Below are 27,278 nucleotides of genomic sequence, written 5' to 3' on the forward strand. Positions count from 1 at the left end.
GGTTACCATTGGAGAATGGGGAGGGGGGAGGGCAAAAGGGGTGATTAGGGTCACATGTGAGAGGATGCACTATAATTAGTGTTCGGGTGGTGAACATGATGTAATGTATACAGAATTCGAAATATGATGTACATCCAAAAAAAATTAAAATTAAAAAAAATAAAATAAAATGCCAATATTTCCTATCTTTAGTGTTTCCCCAGTTATTGTTGCATTCTTACGTTGGCATATGAACTTCAACATCAACTTATCTAGCTTCATTTAAAAGCTTGTTGCTATTTACTGAGATTGCACTAAATTTATAAATTAACTTAGGGAAAGCTGATATCTTTATGATGTTAAATCATTCTATCTAAGAACAGAACTATTTTTCCAGTTGTTCAAGTCTGCTTTTGTGTCTTCCAGGAGTGTTTTAAAGTGTTCCTCATAAAAATTTTACGCATATCTCATTAAATTCATTCATAAATATTTTACTTTTTATTGCTATTGTAAATGGGGTTTTGTTTGTTTTTTGCGATTACATACTCCAATTGCTTTTGCTTTGTATATGTGAAGGCTATTGATTACAGCATCGAACATTTTTATCATGCTACTTTTCTGCATTTTTAAAGTAATTTTATCATTGATTTTCTAGGGTTTTCTTTGTATATGATCATATCAACTGTAAATAGTGACAGGTTTTTCCAAATTCTTGTCTCTAATTGCTTTTTCTTGTCCAATACAATGTTGAATATTAATGGAGATAGTGGATATCCTTGCCGTGTTCCTGATTTTAGTGAAAATGCTTATAGTACTTATATTTCTCTACTAAGTAAGACTCTGGCTTTAGAATATATTAATATATATATTCTTTAGACTATATGTATATAATTTTTAGAACATATTCTAATACATATCTCTAAATATACATATTTAGAAAACATATAGAATATAGATAGAGTATACATCGATTCTTATTTTCTTGTGTTTTTGTTACAGATATAAAATTTTGTCTAAGGCTTTTTTCATTATCTATGGTATTCTTAGACCTATGATCACAAGGTATTATTTTAATAAATTTCTTAATATTGAACCAACCTTGCATTCTTGGAAAAAATCCCACTTGTCATGGTGTATTGTTTGCTTAATATGGTGTTGAATTCTGTTTGCTAATATTTTATATGGAAATTTTGCATCAATATTCATAAATGATATTAGTCACTTCAATTAGTTTTTTTCTGGGAAAGATTCTCCCTGACCTAACATCTGTTGCCAATCTTCCTCTTTTTTTTCCCTCCTTAAAGCCCCAGCGCATGGTTGTATATCCTAGTTGTAAGTCCTTCTAGTTCTTCCATGTGAGCCACTGCCACAGCATGGCTACTGACAGATGGGTGGTGTGATTTCACTACTGGGAAATGAACCCGGGCTGTGAAAGTGGTGAGAGCGCCGAACTTTAACCACTAGGCCATCAGGGCTGGCTCAGTCATTTTAATTTTATACTCTCCTTATTGGATTTAGGTATCAGGTTTAGACACTGGAAAATGTATGGAATGTAGAGGCTATCTGCTCTATGAATATCTGACAGAACTTTCTGGTAATTTTTTATTGGTTAGTGCCTTGATCACTTTTTTCATTTCTTTATGGCAATTAGTCTGTTTAAGCTTTCTATGTCTAGTTGGTAATTTTGGCAACCTGTATTTCTGTTGTGGGTAGAATTGTGTCCCTCCTCTCCACCACCGAAAGATAGGTTCAAGTCCTAACGCCTAGTACCTGTGAATGTGACCTTATTTGGAAATAAGGTCTTTGCAGATGCAATTAGTTAAGTAAGGTCATACTGGAGAAGGGTGGACCCTACTCCAACATGACTGGCGTCCTAAGAAGAAGAAAAGAGACACAGAGATACACAGGTGAGAAGGCCATGTGAAGAAAGAGGCAGAGGTTGGAGTGATGTACCTATAAACCAAGGACTGCTGGCAACTACTAGAATCTAGGAAGAGGCAAGAAAGGATCCTCCTCAAGAGCCTTCAGAGAGAGCATGGTACCTTGGGAACATGTTGATTTTGGACTTCTTTCCTCTATAACTATGAGAGAATAAATTTCTGTTATTTCAAGCCACCAAGTTTCTGGTTCTTTGTTATGGCAGCCCTAGGAAGCTATTACAATTTCCTTAGGAAATTATCTATTTTATCAAGGTTTTAAAATTGTATTTGTATAGAGATCTATAAAGCAGTCTCTTTTCATTGCTTCTGCTTCAATGTTATTTTCACTCAATTCCTCAAGCATTGATCACTGTGGGTCATTTTTCCTCACTACTTGGTGGGTCCTTTCAATAACTTTATTTCAAAGAAAATAGATCTTCTTTATGTCCAGAAAGTTTGTAATTTCAAATATTAGTTCTGATTGATTGTTTAATTTTTCTTCTTTTGAAAGTCCAGTTATACATAAATTGGTTCTTCTTTCCCTGAATACCATCTCAACCACTTTTCTTTGATCTTTTAAAACTCTTTTCTATTTTATTTTTTCATTCTCTTGGTTGTTTTCTTACTTTTATTCATTGCAGTTTATTAAGTTTTCATTTATATCTTTTCTTCCTTGAGTTCCCTATAATTTAGTCTTTATTTCTTACATGATTCCCTCCTCTCCCCAAATTCAACCAACTCCCATTTCATTTCTTCCTATTCTGGACTTCCAAATTTTTAATACAAGGTGGTTTTTTTTCATTTAATACTCAAATGCTTTTTTGAAAATATTTAATTCAGTTTGGAACATTGTGTTATAGTTTCCTTCTGCTTTACTTTTCTTCTGTTTAGAGAAAAGTTCATCAGATAAACTTTTGATTTTCGTTTGTCCTTTCTTTTAGTAGTAATTTTTACGGACAAAGACTGTTTGTTTCTCTGCTATGGGTAGTTTATGAGATTCTTAGTTCAAAAGCACATTTTTCTGTCAGTGTCACAAAGGATAACTTCTTTCTAGATAGCTTTTGTTTTCTGTAGGGGGTAGGGGGAATGATTGTATCCTCTTTGATATTTTTATTTCTGTTTGTCTTCTAGGATCTTAAATTTCCCTCTTTTGCTTCTTTTTCTCATTCACTCTGTATTTTCCAAGAAGTGTCTCTCTCATCTTTTTAACCCTTATCCCCCCCCCAAATTTATTCTTTTCCAGTTACCTCCTTGCATCCTCCATGCATTTCTAAGTTCCTCATGAGGTCAGTAGTCTTTTTCAGTATAGTCAGGTGCTGCTTAGCAATTGGGATACATTCAGAGAAATGCATCGTTTGGTGATTTCATTATTGTGCAAACATCACAGAGTGTACTGAAGGGGAACAAAATTTGCCACCCTAAAATGGATCTGTTTAACATAAGGATTATGTTAGGCTGATTATATTTAAGAAACAAAAGACTCAGAAAGTTTTTCTTATTACCTCCCCATTAACTACCTAAAAGAATTCAGGTAGAAAAACCTGTCTCAGGAAGCGAGCTATCGTCTTAGCATACATTGATGCAAATAACCAATAATTAATCTATAGACTAAAAGTGAGGTGAATTTATTATATGAGCCAGTCTGAGAAGTGAAGCCCAGAAGTGCAATCTCCACCAGGGAAGAAAGCACTCTGGAGAAACAAGATGTACAGAATGGTTATTTACCATTTTGAAACAAAGAACATACATCAAACATGACTGGAATACTTTTTTTCTTTTACTACAGTTACAATATGTCTTGCCATGTACATAGCAGGTCAATGTGACCCTGATTTCTGGAAAGGAATGCTTATCTCCAAAGAATTGCTGATGTGATTTCATGCATATGTGGAAGATAAACAAACACATGGACAAAGATAACAGAGGGGAAAGGGGTTGGGGGAAAGTGAAAGGGATAAAGGGACCCATATATATGGTGATGGATAAAAACTAGACTATTGGTGGCGAGCATCATGCAGTCTATACAGAAACTGGTAAACAATAATGTACACCTGAAATTATACAATGTTATAAACTATTATGACCTCAAAAAATAATTGAAAAAAAGAATGATATTTGGCAATACCTGAAGTATATCTCCCAAGTATGAGAATAAATGTGTTTGATAAAAAAAAAAAAAAAGAAAAAGAAATGCTGATATGGGAGGGAGGCATTCAATTCTATCTTTAAAGGCAAGGTTCTTTGCTTTGGGATACTGTTTAATGTCCAAAGCAGGTGTACAATTCATGCTTCACAGGCCATAAGTCAGGCCATTCTGGAACAGCAAGTTCCAGCCAAATCAGTTTTAAACCCAAAGGGCTTTTTCATATGCCTCAATATATTAATTTTCTTACTAGCTTTATTGCTTGTAATTTATTCATCACATAGCATGAACTAGGTGATAGACAGGGGAGAAACTCAGAAAAGCCTGTTTGTTGGGCTCCCCTCTGTGTTCTTCTGTTTCTGTGTGGCCAAACAAACATTTGTTTCCCAACATTTCCTCCTTTTCACCTATCTATGAATTGACTTTCTTCTCTTTGAAGTCCCTGACTCTCCCCCCCCCCCCCAACATCTTCTTTTGTCTCTAGCTGAGGATGGTATTTAAGGAGAGGGCTTCAGCCGTTTTGGTGAGTTACTCAGTTTTCCTGAGTTTCTCTCATGTATACATGTTATTAACTTTCATTTGTTTTTCTCCTGTTAGTCTGTCTCATGTCAACTTAGTTCTTAAACCAGCCTGAAGAACCTGGAAGGGTAGCGGAGAGTTTCTTCTACCCCCACAGTACTTACACAAACCTAGATGGTATCGCCTACTACACATCTAAGCTATAAGGTACTAATTTAATGGGACCATCCTCGTATATGCTATCTATTATTGATTGAAACATTGTTTTGTGGTACATGATTGTATTTTTACACTTAGGGCTGATTTTCTTTCCCTGGAAATGATTTTTAGCTCAATCGTAAGCCTACTGCCAGTTACTCTTCTCTTTTCCATGCAGTTTTTAATGAACTGCAGTTGCTCTCAGTGGACACTTCTGTCAGGAGTGTGATATACAGTTCATGATCTTTTGTTTTTATTTTTATAATTTTACACATTATTGGAAGTTTGGACATTCTCTACAATGGGAGTTTTGCATAGATTTACTTGTTCTTCTTGTTCTGACTTTTTTTTTAGAGGATATGTTGGGAGAATTGAATCTACACCATTGCCATTGCTTTGGCTTCCCCAATCTCCCACATTTTGGTTTTAGGTGGTAGATTTTACTATATTATCATCAACTTAACTGAAAGTAACTTCAAATATAATGCGTATTATTTTTTATTTTTGGTGAGGAAGATTGGCCCTGAGCTAACATCTTTTGCCAATCTTCCTCTTTTTGCTTGAGAAGATTATTGCTGAGCTAACATCTGTGCCAATCTTCCTCTATTTCAGGTGAGATGCTGCCACAGGGTGGCTTGACAAGCAATGCTAAGTTCATGCCTGGGATCCGAACCCACAAACCCCAGACCACCAAAGCAGAGTGCACAAACTTAACCACTGTGCCACCGGGCCAGTCCCAATGTGTATTTTTTTAAAGCCAAAAAAAAATCTACAAAGTCGCATAAAGTGCTTTGCAGCAAAAGACATGTTAAGTCTTCAGGCCTGTGCTCCAAGAGAAATTGCTATCAAGTTACCAGAATCACTACTGATGGTCTTTGGGATATCAAAGGGACATGGGATAGTTTCAAGGATATTGCAAGTGGGTAAATATTGTTGAAACTTTCACAAAGTGAAAAATGGATTATGTAAGATAATTATAGCAATTCTGATTTTGAGCCTCAATAGGGTTATAGAATGGTTGTTAAAAAGGTAGTTTGGAGTTACTCAGATGAAGCATTGGTTGAACATGAGTTCATTGTGAAGAAGTACTATCAAGTCAGCTAGACTACTTTCTTTGATAGGATAAAGAGATTTGGGGATTATTGTAAATATTATGTATCTGGAATTGAGAAGACATTTGACAAATCGTTTATTACATCCTTTTGGACAAAATGGAAAAATATAGGTTATATTATAATATTATCTGTTTCTTACTGTTTCCTCTAAGCTGTTAGACTTCTCTTTGCATCAGATACTCATTCCACCATAAAGAGGTCCAACCGCACATCTTTTTTCACCACCATCTTCTAAACAATTTTCCCTTATTTGTTTCATGTTTATTTCTACCCCAACTTCTGACCCGATTTATTTTTCTGTTTATGACTTTATCTTGAGCTTTGGAATTATTGCTCATTACCATTTGCTGGCTAGCAGCTACATTTGGCTAGAATTTATATTCTCTCTTTGATTACTTTCATGAAAAGTGATGACTGTAAATTAAAGATATCAAACTATAACATAAAACAAAGGGATAAAAGAATGATAGAATCCATGTTCAGATTTTGATAACCATTTTAATGGCACCATATAAGTCAGACTAAGTAAATTGCACAATTTGCTTCTAATATATTCTTCTTTTTTCTTAAATATTTTATACTGTTTAATTTTGATAACTACTGACTTCCCTAAGTTCTGAACACTCTTTTTGTTGCTCTGAAGAAACGCTCCCGACATGATCAGCAGATGGCACTGCTAACTTGAAGAACCAATTCCTAGATGCATTAAAAATTGGAGACATGATTTTTTGAAAGAATTAGCTGTCATTAATTTTTAATTCCACATGTGTATTGTAGAATAATGAGAAAATAAAGTTAAGCAAATGGAAGAAATTTAAAATCATCCGTAACTATAGATAAAATCACCATGAACGTTTTAGTGCATAGTCAAATTTGTATTAACGTGTTTAACAAAATGGACTATATCCTACAAGAGCTTAGTAGCCAGGTTTTTAAAATGAACAATGTATTACAAACAAATTTCCATGTCATCTTTTTAAGTAACATGATTTTTTATGGTTATAAAACTATACCGTAATTTAGTTAACCAATAGCATGTTGTATGAAATTTAGGTTATTTCTAATTTCTTATTCTCATAAATAACACTGTCATGAACATCCTTGTGCCTAATTCCTTAACTATAAGGATCACATACTTAATTGTCTCTGCAGGATAAATCCTAAAAATAGAACTTCTGTTTTAAAATATATCGATATTTTTGAAGTATTATTTTCAAATTGGTGCCAAGAAAGGACATACTAATTTGCACTCTTCTTTTTCCTTTGACTTATATACCTTGAATATTATATTAAAAATAATTTCCTTCAAAATAGGTACAAAATGTAACTTTTAAAAAAATTGTCTGTCTTTGATTAAATATTTTCAAACTTTTTCTAGGTTTATGATCTACTTGACTTTTGTGAATTTCATATTCATGTCTTTTACCGCTTTTTAAAAACAGAAGCAGAATAATTCATGATTTCTCTACTTTTTTGGTAAGCACTCTTTATAGATTAAGGTTATCATTGCCGATAAGGTTATTCTAAATATCCCAATGCCATTAACCCGAGAGTCATCTAGGAGAGCATTATTTTACTTTAGAAAGTATGTATTTCTTCTTTTTAAAGTTTATTGAACTTTTCTTTAATTGTTATTTTATGATTGATTTTAATAAATGTCCACAGGGGTTACGAAAAGAGTCTGTATTCGTATACTATAGAATTCAAATTTTACAATCTTGTTATATTTCTCAAATTCTCTATATAGTGCTATTTATTTTTTTGATCACTTGACTTCTCATGGAAAAGAGATGCTACAATTTCCAACAATTGTGTTTCTTTCCACTTGTCTTTGTTTTTTCTTTATATATTTTTGTCATTATATTATTCGATGCATAAAAGCTTTTAACTCATTTTCAGTGTAGATTTTGCATTTTGGTTTTTAAAAAAGTTCTTTGCCTTATTTCAGTTCAGTTGTTTCTTTCTCTTTTTTTGGTGGGGAAGATCGGCTCTGAGCTAGCATCAGTTGCTGATCTTCTTCTTTTTGCTTGAGAAAGATAGTCACTGAGCTAACACCCGTATGAATCTTCTTCTACTTTGCATGTGGGATGCCATCACAGCACGGTTCAATGAGCAGTGTGTAGGTCCACTCCTGGGATTCAAACCCATGAACCCCAGGCCACTGAAGTGGAGGACACAAACTTAACTACTAGGCCACTGGGCCAGCCTCTGTTTCTTCTTTTTTTCAAACTCAAATTACACTTAATATTCTCCCTAATTAATGTATCAACTAGTATATTATTACTATATCAATTAATGGATGCTTCTAAAGTGGTTGAAAAGTTTGATCTTTCAGTAGCTTTAAACATTTTACTCATCGTGTGTCTGATTTTTTTTCAATGGCTTCCTTCAAACTGGAACCCTGCCACAGGTCCATGTCATCACATATAGTGGATTAGTAGGGTTTGATTTCCATAATATAAATGCTATAAAAGAGGATGTGAATGTCTCTTATGTGCTCAATGTTTACGGGGCTGCCTAGTTGAGATTGAATATTCCCCGTTAAAATTAAGGGATTTTTTAAAATAATGGCCACTCACTTAATGACAGGTTTTTCAGGAATAATTTAAAATCTTTAAGGAAAGGATAGGTGTATTTACTCATCAAAGTATCCACAAGAAGTAGGTATTATTATAATTATTAATTATTAATATTGCAACATTTTAGAAATGAGGAAACAGAGATTGTTACTTGTCCAAAGTAAGACAGCTGGGATCCAAACCCACACACAAAAAAATATCTGTTTGTGGTTTTATTTCTATAGCCATGCCAGAAAGAGAGAGGCTGCAAATAAAAACTGAAGTGCTGATTTTATTTAAAGCTCTGTAAAATGATGGTATGTGACACAGTATTGTTTAGTGCCCCGTGGTCGGCATGCCCAGTGGCAGGACCTAGGCGACCGCAGTGTTGTTTTGACAGCTTAGGGAGTATTAGAAGACAGTCTCTTTGGCAGGCCTGGTGACATTATTATGGTCAGCAAGAGACGCAGTGACAGTGATGAGCGGCTCTCACAAGTGAGGTTTGGCAAGACACCTCATTGAAGGGGCTGGTGCAAGAGAGGAAGATGACAGCAGATATGGGGGTCATCGAAGAGACTCAATCGTGAATTCAGTGCAACCCCTCCCCACCCGCCTTGAGGATTCCAATAAATATGATAGACTCTAAAAAGGACCTGATGTCACATGAGGGGGTGGACTCAAAAGAAGAAAGTTTTCCTTGTTTCTTGAGAAATAGCCCTACTTTAACCTGTCTGCTAGTATGGTCTAGAAAATACAGGATTTTTCTACTACAGAGGGGATGCTGTATTGAGAAGGTAAAGGCAAGATAACCTACTCGGCAGGAGTCACATTTGCAAAATCGAAGGATTGGTTCGCACAGCCCTAGTTCATAGCTGGCTTTCAATGCTTTATGATGGCTTAGATCCAGTTATGCTGATCCTGAGTCTATCAGTCTTTTCACTAAAGCATCTGCAAATGATAAAACCAGGGCTCAGAGGACAGCTAATGTAGGACTTAAAAAGAATCCCTCATATGTTACACGCCATAGTTTTTTATGGATGATTACTAAACTAGTCAGAGTGACTATCTATAAATTCACCTGCAGGATTGAAGCCAACTGCCCTGAGCTTGGTGCTCTTAGGGAAGACATACATCTGATCGCCTTGGTGCAGCCACCAAGGATGACCATTCAACTTCCCATATTCCAGGTGACACTGACCTTCAAATTGAAGCAAGTCATTGTCTTATGGGTAAAATTAGTGACAAATGGACCCGAAGGTTTTTGAGTTTAATGATAATGAAATTCTGTTAGAGAAGGCAAAAACAAAATGAAACAAAACATGATTTTCAATGGCACGAAAATTAGATTGGCTTCAAACTTCTGTGCAATACTGAATGTTAGACGACAATGAAGAAGAATCTGTAGTCAATCCATTGCCTTTTACACGTAGAGTCTTCAGTAGGTATTCTTTGGTTATACAAAGTCTCAGAAAACATACCTACTATGTGCCCTTCTTGAAAAGATATTTTGCTCAATAGAAAAATGAATCAAAATTCACAAGATGATTTTGATCGTAAGAACTAATGAGTACATGAATAATGTATGGAGTTGTTTAATGAATGTTGTAAAAGTAGCTACAAAATTGGACATAATGTTAAAGTTATATATAAATGCTTATTTATAAGTGTATACATGTGTATGTATATTTAAAAGTAGTGCAAAATCATGGTGGATAATTTAGGGAGCAAAAAAGGTATAAAGAAAAAATCATTTGCAATTCTATCTATGAAAAAAAGTTCTTTACATTTCAGTGTAATTTCTCCTGCTGCCAAATGCATGTTACAAGCCATATTATATAAGCAAATTTCATTCTCATATTTTAACTACTTAATAATGGGTAAAATCTAATAGTCTTAATTTCTAAAAACATTATTTTTAATATATTTGCATAATATATATTCTATAGATATCCTATCATTTCAAAACACTTCCTTTTGAGGGTCTTTAGATCATTTCTACTTTTTGGCTATTATACTTAACATGGATGTAAATATCTTTTATATCTCTGCATTGGATAGAGTCCTGACCGTGAGATTAGTGACTCAAAAGTTGTTGTCTTTATGAATTTCTTGATAAAAATTTCTAATTAATTTATACAACCACCATCTGTGTATGAGTGTTGGTCTCACTATGTCATCGATAGCCATACTCATCTTCTAATTTTAAAGGAAATGACGCATCATATTTTGTTCCATTCAGATTCTATGTCATCTACAGAAATTCAAATTGGGGCCTTCTTCCGGGATAAATGTGGCTGGTAAAGGAGACAAGGAATCAGGTTCTATCTCAATACCTTATCTAAATAAACTGTCTACATCCTCACTACACACACTCCTCCACCACACCAGCCCCACTTTCTACCATTCCATCCACCACTCTCTCATGACATTGTCTGTCTTTCTATTGAGATGTATCATATTCTCACACCATCCGCTATACAGACTGGAGCAAAGCAAGTTAGGTTCAAGTTAGGAGCATGGTACAGTAAATGCTGCTTACTGATTAACATTCTCCTACAATTTGCTAATTAGAAACAGGATACCAATTCTTACTGGCACATTTGATTAACTCCTTGATGAGATAAATCTTAATAACATCAGAAATTAAGGCAATCTTGTAGTCACCAGTGGCTGATTGGTACAAGGTCGTTGCTTGTAGTTTATCATGATGCCAGCTTCACAAAGCTAATGGACCCTGCTTTTCTCTTCTCATCGCCCAAGATGGGTTGATAACTCTCAGAAACTTCATATTTATGTTAATGTTTATTATTTGTATTTTTGAATACTGACGAGTTTAAGAATTTTCATATTATTTTATTAGGAATTTGTAATTCAGTGAATTTTTTATGTCCTTTTTGAATTTTCTGTTGGAATTCTTTTCCTTATTCATTCGTATAAGCTCTTTGCGCACTATAGTTAATAATCAATTGCAATCTCTGTAAAAAATATTTCCCCTTAATTTCTGTCTACCTCATTCTTGATGTTTATGTGTGAGTTCTATTTGCATAAGATTCCTGGACATTTTCTGACCTTATTACCACTTCTTTCTGAGGAAGAAGAAGCATCATGATCCAACGGATGAGTCTAGGGGGAGAATCAGGGCATAGCTAGCCCAGCACTCTTTCAAGTTTTTTCTCGTTTGGGAGCAAACGTCCCCCAAGGTGAGACAAGAAGGGACAAGTTCCATTCTGCTCTTTCATGCTGTAAATTTGGCAGGGGCAGGAACCATATGGGTTTATGGGGAAATATCTGCTTAAGTCAGCAGCAATATCTTAGTAAACTTAATGTCTACCACTGTCCAACAAGATTCTCCAGCTTTAGCTTGATACTAATAAAGATGATATTTTGACCTCCATTTATTGACTCATCTCCTTTATTTTTCAATTGGTTCAGAAGTTGGACAGAGTAGAGGGGTACTATTTACTGGAACTTTGAATTCCTTTTATTTGAGTTTCACTTCTTAATGATGTGGTTTTTATAATACAAAATTTATTTTTTGATTCTTGGGAAGTCAAATTTATTGCTGCTTTTCTCTATTCCTTACATTGCTTTTATCCTTAGAATATCCTTAGAATATCCTTTCCCTGTGCTAAGATTATTCAGATTTATCTGTATTTTCATCCAGCTATTACATAGTTTGGCTTTTTGTATGTTATTTAAATCCATTTGAAATTAGCTTATGTACAAAATGTGAAGATTTCTTTTCCAAATAATTAAGAAAATACTGTGACACAACTTTTTCAAATAATCCTTTTTATTCACAAAATTATAACTTTATCCTATACCAAATATGTATATGTGTGTATATATACACATATATTTATGTTATGTATATATGCATATATATGCATATGTATGTTTACATACATATTCATATATGTCAGATCTCTGGACTGTCAAATATATCAATCTTTTGCCAAAGTTCTATTTTTCAATTACCACAGTTACATATTTTTTTTTTTTTTTGAGGAAGATTAGCTCTCAGCTAACTACTGCCAGTCCTCCTCTTTTTGCTGAGGAAGCCTGGCTCTGAGCTAACATCCGTGCCCATCTTCCTCTAGTTTATACTTGGGACGCCTACCACAGCATGGCTGCCAAGCAGTGCCATGTCCGCACCCGGGATCCGAACCAGCAAACCCTGAGCCGCCGAGAAGCGGAACGTGCGAACTTAACTGCTGCGCCACCGGGCCGGCCCCATATATTTTTTTAATCAGGTAAGGAAAGTTCTACTTTGCATGATCTGATTATGTGAATACATGTTATAATAAAATACCAATTTTCAACTATCAAGCTTGCAAGCAAGTGTTTAAATGAATTTCCTGGAGTAAACTTTCATTTTATAAGTATGATATTTAAACATTGTCCATGTGTACGAGGAGTGAGAAACCTACCACCTGTGAGTCAGGCCATGGACTATACTGGGGATTGTGCTACCAGCTGGCCTGTTGCATGATGGAGAATGGTCATCACCAGTTAAAAATTACATCTGTTTATGCCTCTATTTGTTAGACAATCTGGCACCAGGAACAGCTGAGAAGAAATATTTGAAAACAGCTTGCTTGATTGATGTGTCTAGAGTTGTCTCTAAATCCAAATAAAATGTTAAGTGCTATCAAGAAATCGTAAATCAGGCATGACTCTCTTTGAGCCATGAGAAGGTCTTGCTAAAGCTTTTATGACACCCATATGTGAGAGACACAACTGGCTTGTATTCAAAAGAGAATTTCGACCTGCTTGCTCGACACAATTAATTAGGTCACATTTTTAATCTGATTGAGCTGTGAGGAATATCACAGGGTCTCGCGTTTAAGTCACGATGATGAAAACTGTTGTAACTAGAGTTTTCAATCAGGTAAGAGGAATATATCATCAACTATGAATGAAGAAGGGGATTGATAACGAGGAGTATGTTGGGAAAACACCTATGATCTAGGAGATCTGATTTTGGCTGGCAAGACACTAATCAGGACCAGCATGAAGAATATAGGATCGCTAAATACCAGTCAGTAGGACAACCTTGGAGGAGATCCCAGCACTGAAGCTTCATGAGTTATAACAAGAAGTTTTCACATTTTTATGTCTGTGAAAACTCTAAATGCCCATGAGAGAATGGAAATGTACCACTTCATCAGGCAAAGATTATTAAAAAAATGTCCTGATCTGTTGTATTAGATGGCACCAATTAATACCAGCTCAGCCTAATATAGGCTGAAAAGTAATTACTGGAAGAATATTGTAAAGCTCACAGAATCAGCAGGAAGACTAGAGAATCAAACTTGAAAAATGGGTAAAAACCAAGCAAAGTTAGGCAGGAGGCACTATGTCAAAGTCAGGCCCCAGGAGCAGCTGGGATCTGGTGACATCTTGGCACCAGCACTTCTGCCCCGGACTCTACCACTGCCCTGCTCTATGATAGTGAATGAATTCTAAGGTGCCTTTGACTTTTGCTTCAAGAAAAAGACTCAAGACCCAAAGTCCTGATCAGGCTGATCCTGGTCATGTGCCCACCTGGGTTTTAAGGCAAGGAGGGAGAATCTGGAACCTTGGTCTTCCCTATTGGAAGGCAAGGCCTTCACTCCTTAGCAAGGGTCTGAGAGTGGGAGGGGAGAGACTGGGTGTTGGACAGCAGTGAAAAAAAAGAAGAAGAAAGAAAAGAGAAAAAGAAAGAAATATACACACAAATAATATATTAACAATGGATTTCTATACCTGAAATTTGAACATTTTGAATATTTGTTACTTATGTAATAAAAAGCTAGGTTCTGCAATAATTTGTTTTGAAAAGGATATTTCTTAAGGTCTTTTTTCTTATACTTTTGGTGAAAGAAATATCTTCTGTTGCTCATCCTTTTGATAAGGGCCTGCTAATTTCCTAGAAATAAGGTGCTTGGGTTCTTACGGATCTCCCCAGGGATGGCTGATATCCAACTCTTTGATCCAGTAGCCCAAACTGAGTGCAGAGGGCTCTGGGGCAATGGGCAGTCCTTGCAGGTAAATTCCATTGATGGAGAGTTCTCATTTGTGTCTCTTAAAACTTACATACTAGATGCCACATCTTGTATGTGTGGACCCCATTCCTGGTGCAGCAGAAGCCATGGAAATGATGTAAATGTGCCACCTACAGGAGACCATTCCCCACCTCCACTCACCCCCATTTTAACACCCTGAATACTTAGTCTGAGCTTTGACAAAAGTTTTCCAATGTCACCACGCCAGTAGCCAGTGACTTGATAAAGCCCTCCGTGGCTCAGACCTCTCGGGATAGCTACTCTCAAATATTCTTGGATTCCCCCAAGGCACCTACACCATCAAAGTCTGCTGAGCAGCAGCTGCCAAAGGTCCTCCAGGAGGGTGTTCTTATGACCTGATGGTCCATTTCCAACTCAAGCCCTAAACCATATAAACTAATGTATGTTTACAGCATTTGGAATTTCTTGTTAATTTTTGAAAGGCTCTAATTTCTAAGGCAAACGATTTACAAGTCAATCCTGATTAACCTTAAACAGGTCCCATGTGCTCTGTAATGAACAGAAATTCTAGCATTTGGATGTTACCCTTCTCTAGTTTTCTATATGAATGTCGTTGTTTCTCCATTTCTCGGCTGATTTCACTAGTTACTGGGAACAGAAATGCTAGACATCTGTTGTCAAGTAGCCACCTTCCCACAGATGGCAACGTGGGCTGCATTTGTCCTTTTTATATTTTATTTCACCTCTTCCTTTGAATTCTTGTCTCATTACCTTCTCTTGGCATTGCCAGTAAGGTATGAAGCAAAATGAATTAGATGAGAAAAGAAATAGCACATTTCTCTCATATCCCCACATATTGAAGAGGTTGTTTGTTGTGAGCTCTACTCCTCTCCTTACTCTCACATCTACTTAATTAACAACTGCGCAGTTCAAATGCTCTCCTCTTTGCTGAGTCATCTCATACTGCCCTCCCCATTGCCTGACCCCTAGAAGTGCCCATACTCTGTGCCCCAGCATGCTCTAAACATGACTTTCTAACACTTACTGTGCTCTATACTCATTGTTGATGTATTCACCCATCTCCCTAGCCAGACTATGAGTTCCCTGATGGAAAGTTTCCCATCACTGTATCCCAGGTCAAGTTCAGTAAATTAAATGAATGAACAGTTTTGGAAAAGAGATAGAGAAGATAAGAAGAAAAATTTCCTTAGAACCTCTAGATTGTTCCTAAATTGGTATCATTTAAGATCTCTCATGCTGTGTTTAGCCAATATGGGAGGGCAAATGTGAAGAATAAAGAAAGAGCTGGATTCTTGAGCTGATAATCATTTTTGTTTATGCTCTGTTAAAAGCACAGTGCAACGTGTTGGAGGTTAACTTACTGATTGTAAATAATTACTAACAGCAGATAACTTTATAAACACAGCTTTCGATAAGAGTTCCTATATAATTCTCATTTCTTTATAATAAATGCACTATTCTGCAGTGGTAGAAGAACTAATTGTTCACTGTGAAACCGCTCCCCATTAGCATTGCTGCTCCTAAACAATATACAATCTTGTCTTTTATGGCTCTCAGCTGCACACTGCCTGGAACATACTTTAGACACGAGCCAACTTTTTACATCTAACAAATGCCCAGTAAAAGACACTTAGAATTCCAGTTGGACTGAGCTTGCCCCTTCTCCAGAGGGCACGTAAACGAATAAATACGAGGAAATCCCCTCCCATCGTGCACACACATACGCACGCACGCAATCCTCAGAGCAGCTGTGTTATATTATAAGTTGGAGGCCTTTTGTTAGTTCAGATGTTTCAGGTCTGCAAAGGCACTCTGGAGAAGAAATAAATATTATGAGTAAGTCTCGTTTCCATGCTTGTAGTGGGGAAACACTTACTAGCAGAGTTTACTACAGTCTTATATTAAAACAATCTCGTAAAAGAATACCAGCATTACTCATTCAGCACATGATTGTGAAGACAAGATGGTGTCTGTTTTGTTCTCTAAATATTCAAAACATGATTTCATTCAGACTCCCAGATGGACCTTCTCTTCAGTAAAACTAATCAAAATAATCCTGGATCATGTGCATTCTAAATCTATTCTTCACTTTTTTCTTAAAGCATTCATCTTTCTTTCACTGTAGCAAATATTGCATATAAATAAAATTTCACAAAGGAGAAAGATCAGATATAAGTGTGTGAATTGTCAAAGGAAAGGCAGGTTGGAGGTGGACGGGAACTCAACTTGGAATCCAGGTTGTTCCATTTGAGGATTCAGTCTTCTGCTTTGAAGGCTTGGACTCTGAGATTGATGAGTTTGGTAACAAGAAAAGAATGCACTGGAGATTGATATAAATGTGAATTTATTAATTTATGATAAGAAAGGACTCTCATAATAACCAAAATACTACAGGCCTGCACAATCAGTGCATTCTCTTAATGTTGAACTACACGTGAAGCCAAATTATAATAAGATTGGTTAGTGAACATAAAGTCAGAACAAGGGGACACAGAGAAATTTATTTTTAATGGTACTGAGAGCCTGAAACGTCCGCCTCCCTATGAGGTCTTGTCAAAGGATTAGAAACACTTTGCCGTGCTCTTCCCAAAGCCTGGTACATTCTTTCCCCATTCTTCACCAACTTTTACTAATCCATCTAATCTTAGCTTAATTATCACTTTCTTAGAGAGACCTTTTCTGGTCATCTTATCTAAGAAAGGGCCCCCACTGTACACTCCAGAGCACTCTCTGTCATTTCCCTTTATAGCACTTACCTCAATTTGTATTTATATACTTATTTGTTGCTTTAAGTTCTCTCTACACTGCAAACTCAAGGAGAGCAGGCACCATGTTTTGTTTTGTTTTGTTTTGTTTTGTTTTGTTTGAGTCCCACTAGGTTTCACTACCAAGCACAGTGGCTGACACATCTGCAAGCATTCAGTACATATTTGTTAAATGAATAAATGGAAGGAGCTGCATGGGGTAGTGGCTAAGAGCACAGGTGCTGGATTCAGGCTTCCTCGATTGAAATCCTGGCTCTGCCTCTTCATAACTACATGAGCTCAAACAAATTACAAAATAAGATCCGTTATCTGTAAAATGAGGACAGCGAGAGTGCCTGCCTCACAGCATTCTAATGAGGATTAAGTAAGTTAATAGATGTAAAATAATTGGAAGAGGGACTGGCACAGAGTAAGTACTCAAGCAGAGTTGGCTCTTAATATTTTCTTGCAAAGGCTAATTCTAAGAAAAATTGAAAGTCTGATTGCTAAAACTCAATTTCCCTGGGACATGACTGGGATGGGTGCAATCAATACTAACCTCTGAAGATTTCTTTTAGGTTTCTATGGTTTAGCAGACCTATCTTTTTGGTAAGAGAAAAAATATTTAACTAAATATTTGATTATATTAAAGCAGGTTACACCCAAGCCCTTCCAGCGGGGAATGCACTCTATTTTCTTTTCATGATGCTTTGTATCTATGTACTGATTCATTATGCATGGATGTCAGAGCTTATCTATGATGGCAGCTGTATTATTCCTATTTCTGAGTTCTTGCGAGGGCCATCTCAGTAATAAAGATTCAGGGTGGAAATTTTATAAAATTTAGAAAGGAAAGAAGAAGAACATAATAAATATACATAATTCTGTAACAACAGAGGTAATCATTGTATTTGTTTTATTTTGTTTTAAAGGCTTTACTGATAAATACTATGGGACAAAATGCCATATTTAACAATTGTATATTATTATAATGTTGTGAGCAAAACTTGCATGGTTGTTAGAGTCTTAGGATCCGATTCATTCTCTTAATGTGAATTTATTGAGTGTCAAATATGTGCCAGCCATTATACTAGGGATGGTCTATGACACTTTGGGCTTGAACTAAAGAATGATACAAATAGGATTTTGGTATTTGATTAATTGATATTTTGATTATCAAAGATTAAAAAAAAACTTTTATATATTGCTGTATGTTACTTCCAGTGATAAAATACTGACAATGATAATGTGTGAGAACACACTGCTAAAACAGCTGAACTGGGAGCAGCTACTTTTTTTTTTTGCTTACCATATGTACACATGGAGTGTGTCCTGTGATCTTCAGCTGCAGGTGCTGTTCAAAGTGCCTATTTCCATGCACAAGTGAGTATATTTTCCTTGAAATTAAAATACATTTATGTCAAGATCCACTCCTTCCTTACCTTTAAGGCCGTTATGGTATTAAACCCTAAGTCTGGCCTTAATGATGTGCCTTCCTGTATTAGAGCCTTAATTTGTTCATCTTCTCCTTATTTGGAATCTCCATCTTCTTATTCTCTCATAGGAGCTCTGCTGTTTTCAGTCCATAAGACAAGATTTTAGCCTATATCCACACAAATATCCCACAAGCTAAACCAGTGCACTGAATCTCAGAATTTGACCAAACTCAAAGATCTTGTATAATTATTCATCTGCTGCTGAATTCCTCCTTATTAAAAAAAACTACAGAGGCTGGCCCAGTGGCACAGTGGGTAAGTTCGCACATTCCGCTTCCTTAGCTGGGGGTCCGCTGGTTCGGATCCCCGGTGCGGACATGGCACCGCTTGTCAAGCCATGCTGCGGTAGGCGTCCCACAGTTAAAGTAGAGGAAGATGGACACGGATGTTAGCTCAGGGCCGGTCTTCCTTAGCAAAAAGAGGAGGATTGACAGCAGATGTTAGCTCAGGGCTAATCTTCCTCAAAAAAAAAAAAAAAAACAAAAAAAAAACACTACAATACAATGTTGAAAGAAATTGAGGAAGATACAAAAAAATGGAAAGATAATCCCAGGTTCATGGATTAGAAAAATTTGTATTGTTAAAATGACTATGCTACCCCAAGTGAGCTACAGATTCAATGCAACCCCTATGAAAATTCAAATGGCACTTTTCACAGAAATAGAAAAAATAATCCTAAGTTCATCTGGAACCATAAAAGACTTTGAATAGCTAAAGAAATCTTGAGCAAGAAGAACAAAGCTGGAAGTATCACATTTTCTGATTTCAAACTATATTACAAAGCTATAGTATGATACTGACATAAAAATAGAGATATAGATCAATGAAAGAGACTAGAGAGCCCAGAAATAAACTCATGCATCTACAATCAACTAATTTTCAACAATGGCGCTGAGAATACACAATGAGGAAAAGATAGTTTCTTCAATAAATGGTGTTGGGAAAATTGGATATCCACATACAGAAGAATGAAATTGGACTCCTATCTTACACTATACACAAAAATCAACTCAAAATGGATTAAAGAGTTAATGTAAGACTTGAAGCTGCAAAACTAGAAGAAAACATAGGGGGAAAAGCTCCTGGACATTGGTCTTGGCAATGATTTTTTTGATTTTGACACTAAAAGCAAAGGCAACAAAAGCAAAAATAAACAAATTGGACTACATCAAACTAAAACGTTTCTGCACAGCAAAGGAAACAATCAACAAAACGAAAACGCAACCCATGGAATATGAGAAAATATTTACAAACCGTATATCTGATAAGGGGTTAATATCCAAAATATACAAGTAACATTTAAAACTCAATAGCATAAAAACAAATAACCCATTTAAACATGGGCAAAAGATCTGAATAGATATTTTCCAAAGAAGACATACAAGTGGCCAAGAGGTGTATGAAAAGATGCTCATTATCACTAATTATCACGGAAATGCAAATAAAAACCACAATGAGATATCATCTCACACCTATTAGGATGTCTATTATCAGAAAAACAAGCGATAACAAATCTTGGTGAGGATGTGGAGAAAAGGGAACCCTTGTCCACTTTTGGTCAGAATATAAATTGGTACAGCCATTATGGAAAGCAATATGGAGATTTCTCAAAAAAATTAAAAATAAACTACCATATGATCCAGCAATCCCATTTCTGGGTATATATCCAAAGGAAATGAAATCACTATCTCAAAGAGATATCTGTACTCTCATGTTCATTGCAGCATTATTCATAATAGCCAAGTTATAGAAACAATCTAAGTGTCTCTTGATGGATGAATGGACAAAGAAAATGTGGTATATACATACAATGGAATATTATTCAGCCTTAAAAAAAGAATGAAATCCTGCCATTTGTGACAACATGGATGAACCTGGAAGATATTATGGTGAGTGAAATAAGTCAAACAGAGAAAGATAAACACTGTATGATATCACTTATATGTGGAATCTTAAAAAAAGAAAAAAGTTGAACTCATAGAAATAGAGAGTGGAATGGTGGTTGCCAGAGCCTGGGTGTTGGGAGAAATGGGTAAAGGGTGGTCAAAGGGTACAAGCTTTCAGTTAGAAGAAAAGTACGTACATGAGGATCTAATGCACAGCATGGTGACTACAGTTAATATTGGATTGTATACTCGAAATTTGGTAAGACAGTAGATCTTAAGTGTTCTCACCAAAAAAAAAGTAACTATGTGAGGTGATGGGTGTGTTAATTAACTTGATTGTTAGAATCATTTCATAATGTATACCTATATCAAATCATCGCATTGTAAACTTTAAATTTATTACAATTTTATTTGTCAATCACACCTCAATGAAGCTAGAAAAAAACTATTATTTTTCCACTTGAATTTTCAGTTACAGAGATGTGTTAAAACTTTCCACAATGGTTGTGGATTTGCCAATTTCTTATGGTAATTCTATAAATTTTTGCTTTATATACATATTACAGCTATATTATTAGATACATAAAGCCACCATATAAGATAATGGGTCAGGAATAGACAGACATTAATAAAGCACAAAGTACAAATATTAAAGCATCTTTACTTTTACCCTCCCACTTATGTGCCCATAGGAGACATCAGTAATCAATCATGGCGCTCTGTTCTGTTCTGATCCTAAATTTGCTCCAGAATATGTTTTAACAGGATGCTCTGTGCAATTATCTTAGTTATCATTCAAGGTAACCCCTTTTGACTTTCCCTGCCCACTGTCTTATTGTCCTAAAGAATAGAATATACTAAAAAGGTGGGATTTCAGATCAATGAGTTGAATGAAAGATTATTCAATAAATAGTCCTGGAACAATTGACACTTTTAAAAATGATGTCATATTTCTACTTTCCATCACATGCTAAAAATAATTCTGGATTGTTTAAAAAATGCACTGTAACAATAATGAACTCCTACATGATCTAGAAGAGAATATAGGTGATTACTATCTTTGCTTGGGACCCAGAAAACTTTTATGAACATAAAAATAGAGGCTGGGAAGAGGACATAAGGAAAAAGACTGATCAATTAGGTTTTAAAAATATTAAAATCTTTTTTTCAGTCATAAAAGGCAAACTGAACAAATGAGGAAAAGGTTGACAATGTGCATAATACTTAAAGTTCTTAATATATAAAGATCTTATAAATTAAATAAGAAAAAGCAAACATTCTAGAGGAAAACTAGACTAAGAAAAAACATAATTTAGAAGAGAAGAAGTATTAATGGCAAATACACATATTGCAAAAGGCTGCATTTCACACTAACAACAAAATAACAGAGAATACCTTTTTTTAGCCCATCAAATTATCAGAGATACTTCACAAATGGTAATGTCATGATAGAGTGCATGTTGGTGAAAATATCTGGAAAGAAATTTGAGGCCATTTATCAAGGGCCTCATAAATATTCACATACTTTGACTCAGTAATTCCATTTCTATATTTATCTGAAGGCCATAATTAGAGGATCACAAGAAAAGGAATGGATGAGATGCTGACATTTTATTCCTATGGTTAGAAATCGGAAATAACTAAAATGAGTGAATAATTACACAGATATTTAATGCATATCTGTACATTAAAATAAAATTTGTAATAACATTTGATGGAATAAATGTACAAAAAACCATGTGCCATATGCTTCAAATTTTATTTAACATATATTTTCCATATACGTAATATGAAAGAAGTTGAGAAATAAATGGACAAACACGGTAATAATGTTTGTTTCTAAGTCTAGGCGCTACTGTTAAAATGATTGACTATGGTTTTTATTGTTTTCAATGTTTTATGGTTGTTTTCTTCTTATTATTTTTTACACTGAATAGCAAAAGTCATAAGAAGATTTTTTTTAAAAAAAGGTCAGAGAACAAAAAGTACCTAAAAATCATATCAGATTATTGCAGTCCCCAAATATTTCCTAATCCAGGAGATACAATCAACAAATGTTTTAGCAGATTGCAGCCAAAGAAACATCTCAAAAATCTTACTTCACTCACAAAGATAGAAAACCACAGAAAATGTCTCCTTGAGTACATATTGTAATAATACATATAGGCCTGTATAAATCACACCTCAAAAATCTCCAGGACTTTCCCTAGTCAGCACAGTCCATTCCAGCCCCTGCCCTGGGTTAACCTAAAGCAACCTTTCATCTGGTCCATGGGCCACACACCCAGGCTTTGAGAAAGGGCCAGAAGCACCATTGGTTTGCCTACCGTAATCCTGGCGATTACCAGGACATTACAAAAATAAGACTTATTTGTGGGTTGATATTTTTATTAAATTAAATCTCCCCAAGAGTGTCAGAGTTATGCATAAACCACATTTATTAATCCTTGCGTCAGCTCAAAGAGATCACTACAAAAATAGACTATGAATAAATTGACCACGTCATACTGATTCAGTGTGCGGTGTAATTTTCCTAGTGTTATTTTGTGCTGCCGAGCTGCTGAGGGGCTAAATAAATGATTCTCTTTCCCTGCAGTGGTATATTTTCAAAACTGGAAAATTCCTTTCCAGGTAGCCTTGACATTAGTACAAACTTCCTGAGCCTTTATTTACCCAGCATCGTCACTATAAGTGTACTATGTTATTTATAGAAGATACACTTAACATCTTCTAGAATTAATTCAAGATGAGTGAATTCAATCCTATAAACAAGCATTTTCATAATCTATGTGTGCACCTAGCAATTACTGCTAGGTAAAGAGAAGGGAGAGCTGACTGTATTTGTCTTTCATCTTTCAGTCATCTGGCAAAAAAAAGAGGGCTAGTAAATTTGGGAGCAAATTACAAAGCTACTTTAAACATGGTGTTAACAGTTCAAACATATTATTTTTTAGTTTTCTGAAATGAGGATTCCATAAATCAAATTAAATCCAACTGAAACTTAATAGATGCTGAGATCACCTAAGGATTCATCATGTGAAATATGTGCAATCTTGTATTTTTGTGCTCATGTTAGCCCTTAAATCTGCAAGTTTGAACTATTCCTGTCAAGGTCATCAGCAACCACCATGTGGCCAAATCAGAGGGATGCTTCCCATTGCTAAACTCCCTCACTCTCCCAGCAGCATTTGACCAAGTTAAACTCTCCATCCTTCTCCGCTAACTTCCTTCTCCTTCCCATAAGAGTGCACATGCCTGAATTTCCTCCAACTTCCCTGGCAATTGTTTCTATTTCTCTTCCACCTTATTAACTTGCTCTTCTTCCTCAATACAGCCTCCAAAAGTTGGTGTTAGTAAGAGCTCAATCCTGGACCCTCTTTTTTGCTTCACCTATGCTCAGCCATGACAACCTCTGCTGTCTCATAATTAAATATCAACATGCTGAAACTCCCAGGTTTATACTCAAGCCTAAACTTCTCTTCTGAGCTTCAGACCTAAATCCAATATTTTTGTTTTGACGTCACATCTCAAACTTCACATCCAAATCCAAAATTAAGAAATCATGATTTTCCTTTATGAATTTTTTAAAATCCAATCTTTAGCATCTTAGTAAATGACACCACATGCATCCAGTTATTCATTCCAGAACCCATGCATCATTTTTGTTCCTCCTTCTGCTTCACCAAGTCCTGTTGTTTGACTACCCCAGATGGACGCAACAGTCTTTTCATAACCTAATCTTGGAAGTGACTTGCCATCACTTCTGCTGTGATGTATTCGTTAGAAGTCTAGATTCATTAAATCCAAACCACACTCGAGGAAAGGGGTTTCCACAGGGGCATGCCACATTTGGGGCCATCTTAGAGGCTGCCTAATGACTCCACCACTGTTAGGGCAGGCTGGGTGAGGATGGCTCTGATCCTTCTGCAGTACTCCAAGCCCTGCCAAGAGCTTCTCTCCTTACATTACCACATGGCCTAGTGGAAGCAGTTGTCAATGTTTCTTTTGGATTCCAGTGCTTGGCATAGGGCCTAGCAATGAACTGAATTGTACATCTCTCAGCCGTGGTCAGAATATGTCAACAGTCCTGATGGTTGGGACTAAAGTGAGAAATAAAGCTCACAAGACTGGATGCTTCCTTTGAAGATGATCTGGTTCAGTGTTTTCCTATCTTTTCCACAGTGTCCTAAAAACATATCTAATGTTTTTGAGGAATATGTGGTAGAAGTCTGGAACACTCCAGTTATTATAATGAAGAAGGAGGAAGGAGATGGCAGGGAGAAATAGGGATGTATTTGTCATCCTGGAAGGGGCTTAGATGATCGCTTTCTGATTTCTATATTTCTCTTCACAATACCTCAGGCAACTTTGGATGAAGTTTACAAGTTAGGGAAGCAGAAGAGATAAGGATGCAGAAGTGGGGCTTGCAGGGCACTCAAGTACCAGTTTTATTATAAGAGGAACCAGAGAGGTACATCTGCTTACCATCTCCCTCAGGTTCCCAAATGAGAAAGGTCAGGGAAGCCTCAAATCAAATTCACTCTTTTCCAGAACACAGAATATGTCCAGAATTCTTGCCTGCCATTTTCCCCCAGTGATCTGGGTAATAACATAGATAATCTTTCTTCTCTACCTAAAGCATAGACTTCAAATATCCAGCACTTTGCAACCTAGTGCTGCTTTCTCTCCAGCATTGAGTGTGCCTTCAAACACTCATTTCCCCAAGGTGCAAAATGCAATTCTGCATTACCCGAGAGTCAAAAGGTTTTACTCTAGAGGAAAGGAAGAAATAAGACGTAAGAGAGTAAGCCAAAGAAATCTCTTTCAATGTTTCACTCTCCTAGCAAAAGAATCTACAACAAGGGCCTAAAAGTCATAGGGAGAAAGGCGGATACGGTTTCATGTATTCACTCATTTATTCAATAATTTATTCATTTCATTACAAAATAGGTACCAAATGGTACAGTACATCAGGAAATCTGATAGATGCAGGAATCACAGAGATAAAAGACAAAAATCAACCTTCAATAAGCTCACATTCTTGGGGAGAGAGAAACTCACGAGCAGGTAAGAATTCTATTGTACAGTGTGTTGTGAGTTAAGAGGAAGGTGGGCACAGAGTAGGAGCTCCCGATGAGATCAGAGGAGAAGATGTCCTGCTTGGTTTGGGACATCGAATAAGACTTCTCAGGGAAGAAAGAGGCAAGTGGAATTTTGAAGGACAAGCTGTGTTTGGCCAAAAATAAGCAGGCCAAAACAAACACACCCCAGCAGAAAGGAAATCATGTTAAAAGGCATGGAGGTCAGAAAGAGCTTGGTGATCCCAAGGTATTATAGTTATGTCTTGGACAAAGAGTGTGAGGAAGGGAAGACAAGAGTAGAGGCAGGAGAGGTAAACAGAGTTTTGCCATGCTAGGGAGTGTGGAGTTCATCCAAATAATGAGAAGCCATTAAACATTCCAAGCAGGAGAACGATGTGGCCAAATTTATCTACTAGAAGGAGCTCTCTGACATCAGTGTAGAGAAATGATTGGCAGGGAGACGCACTAGGGAGCTGCAGTGATAAACAGACGATAAATTAAAGAGGGCTTAAAGCAAGGTGGTGAGGGCGGTGAGGAAGGGACAAATTAGAATGGCCTTCAGAATGTAAACCTGATAAGACTCAGATTAAATGTAGGGTTAAGGAAAAAGAAGGGTGTCAGGGATGATTCACAGCTTAATGGCTTGGGAAGAGGATGGTGATATTCACTAAAACAAGAGAGAAATCCCCAGGTTTCAGGGAAGATGATGAGTTTAGTGTTGGACATATTGATGCTACAGGGACTTAGGATCCATTTCCCCTACTACTAGGATATTAGAGTCATTCAAATTAAGACAGACTCTTTGATCAGTAGAAATTCAGACCCCAGGTCTTGAGAGCCTTGGGAAAAAGTTTTGAATCAGATTTGATCAGCTCTGAAATCATAATACCTTCCTAAGCTGTCACTCACAACTCCCCATAATAACTTCCCACTACCGTATAGGGATTGGGGTAAATAGGGGAACAAATGATGGAGACTACCTTATATAAATATAGAGCTAGCTGTGTAAGATTAGCTCTTTGATACTAACTTATCCCTTAGGGCACTTTAACACTGAAAATCATGTTTTGTGGGTCAACTTAGAGCCATGACAACTTGAAAAAATTCTGAATTTATATTTGACTCTTATGTATTAAACACATTCCATGTGCCAGTCATTATTCTAAAGTACTTGCTTTCATAGAATTCACCAATAAGAGGAAACGCATATTCTCCAACTTTCCCTCCAATACCTTCATTTATAGGAATTTGGAACTGGGTATGTCCCACACATGTCTGGAGGTGTGTTGGTTTCCAGAAATATTTTAGCCCAGTGAGAACAGTGGAAAGCCATTATGGAGATATGGCTTGTAAATGGCATTTTGTCTTAAAAAGCCCCTGGTAGTGGGGAGAGAAAGCAAAGTTTGAAGGTTTTCTATCCTCTCTGATTTCATTTGTTAATTCTAGTTGAATATTGAACATTTCTAAGATTAACAATATTATATCTCAACTGTTGCATTTCAGCTGCACATGGGACAGCATGTAGGTGACCAGATATACAGGTGTTTCCAAGAGAGATTTAATTCAGACACAGGTATAGGAGTCAAACATATATAGATGTTGCCTGATGCT

The 27,278-nt window shown here is 36.2% G+C and overlaps 1 protein-coding gene across 1 annotated transcript in view; it reads left to right on the plus strand.

Moving 5' to 3' along the window:
- Positions 1-17,456: 17,456 nt before the first annotated feature.
- Positions 17,457-27,278, plus strand: part of MUSK (muscle associated receptor tyrosine kinase) — a 116,542-nt gene continuing 106,720 nt past the window's right edge. The window contains exons 1-2 of the mRNA XM_046644929.1: positions 17,457-17,589; positions 18,429-18,587. The gene's annotated coding sequence lies outside the window, so the exon portion shown is untranslated. The remainder of the gene's footprint in view (positions 17,590-18,428; positions 18,588-27,278) is intronic.

This window comes from Equus quagga, chromosome 1 (genome assembly GCF_021613505.1).
Source record: "Equus quagga isolate Etosha38 chromosome 1, UCLA_HA_Equagga_1.0, whole genome shotgun sequence".
In the NCBI taxonomy this organism is placed as follows: Eukaryota; Metazoa; Chordata; class Mammalia; order Perissodactyla; family Equidae; genus Equus; species Equus quagga.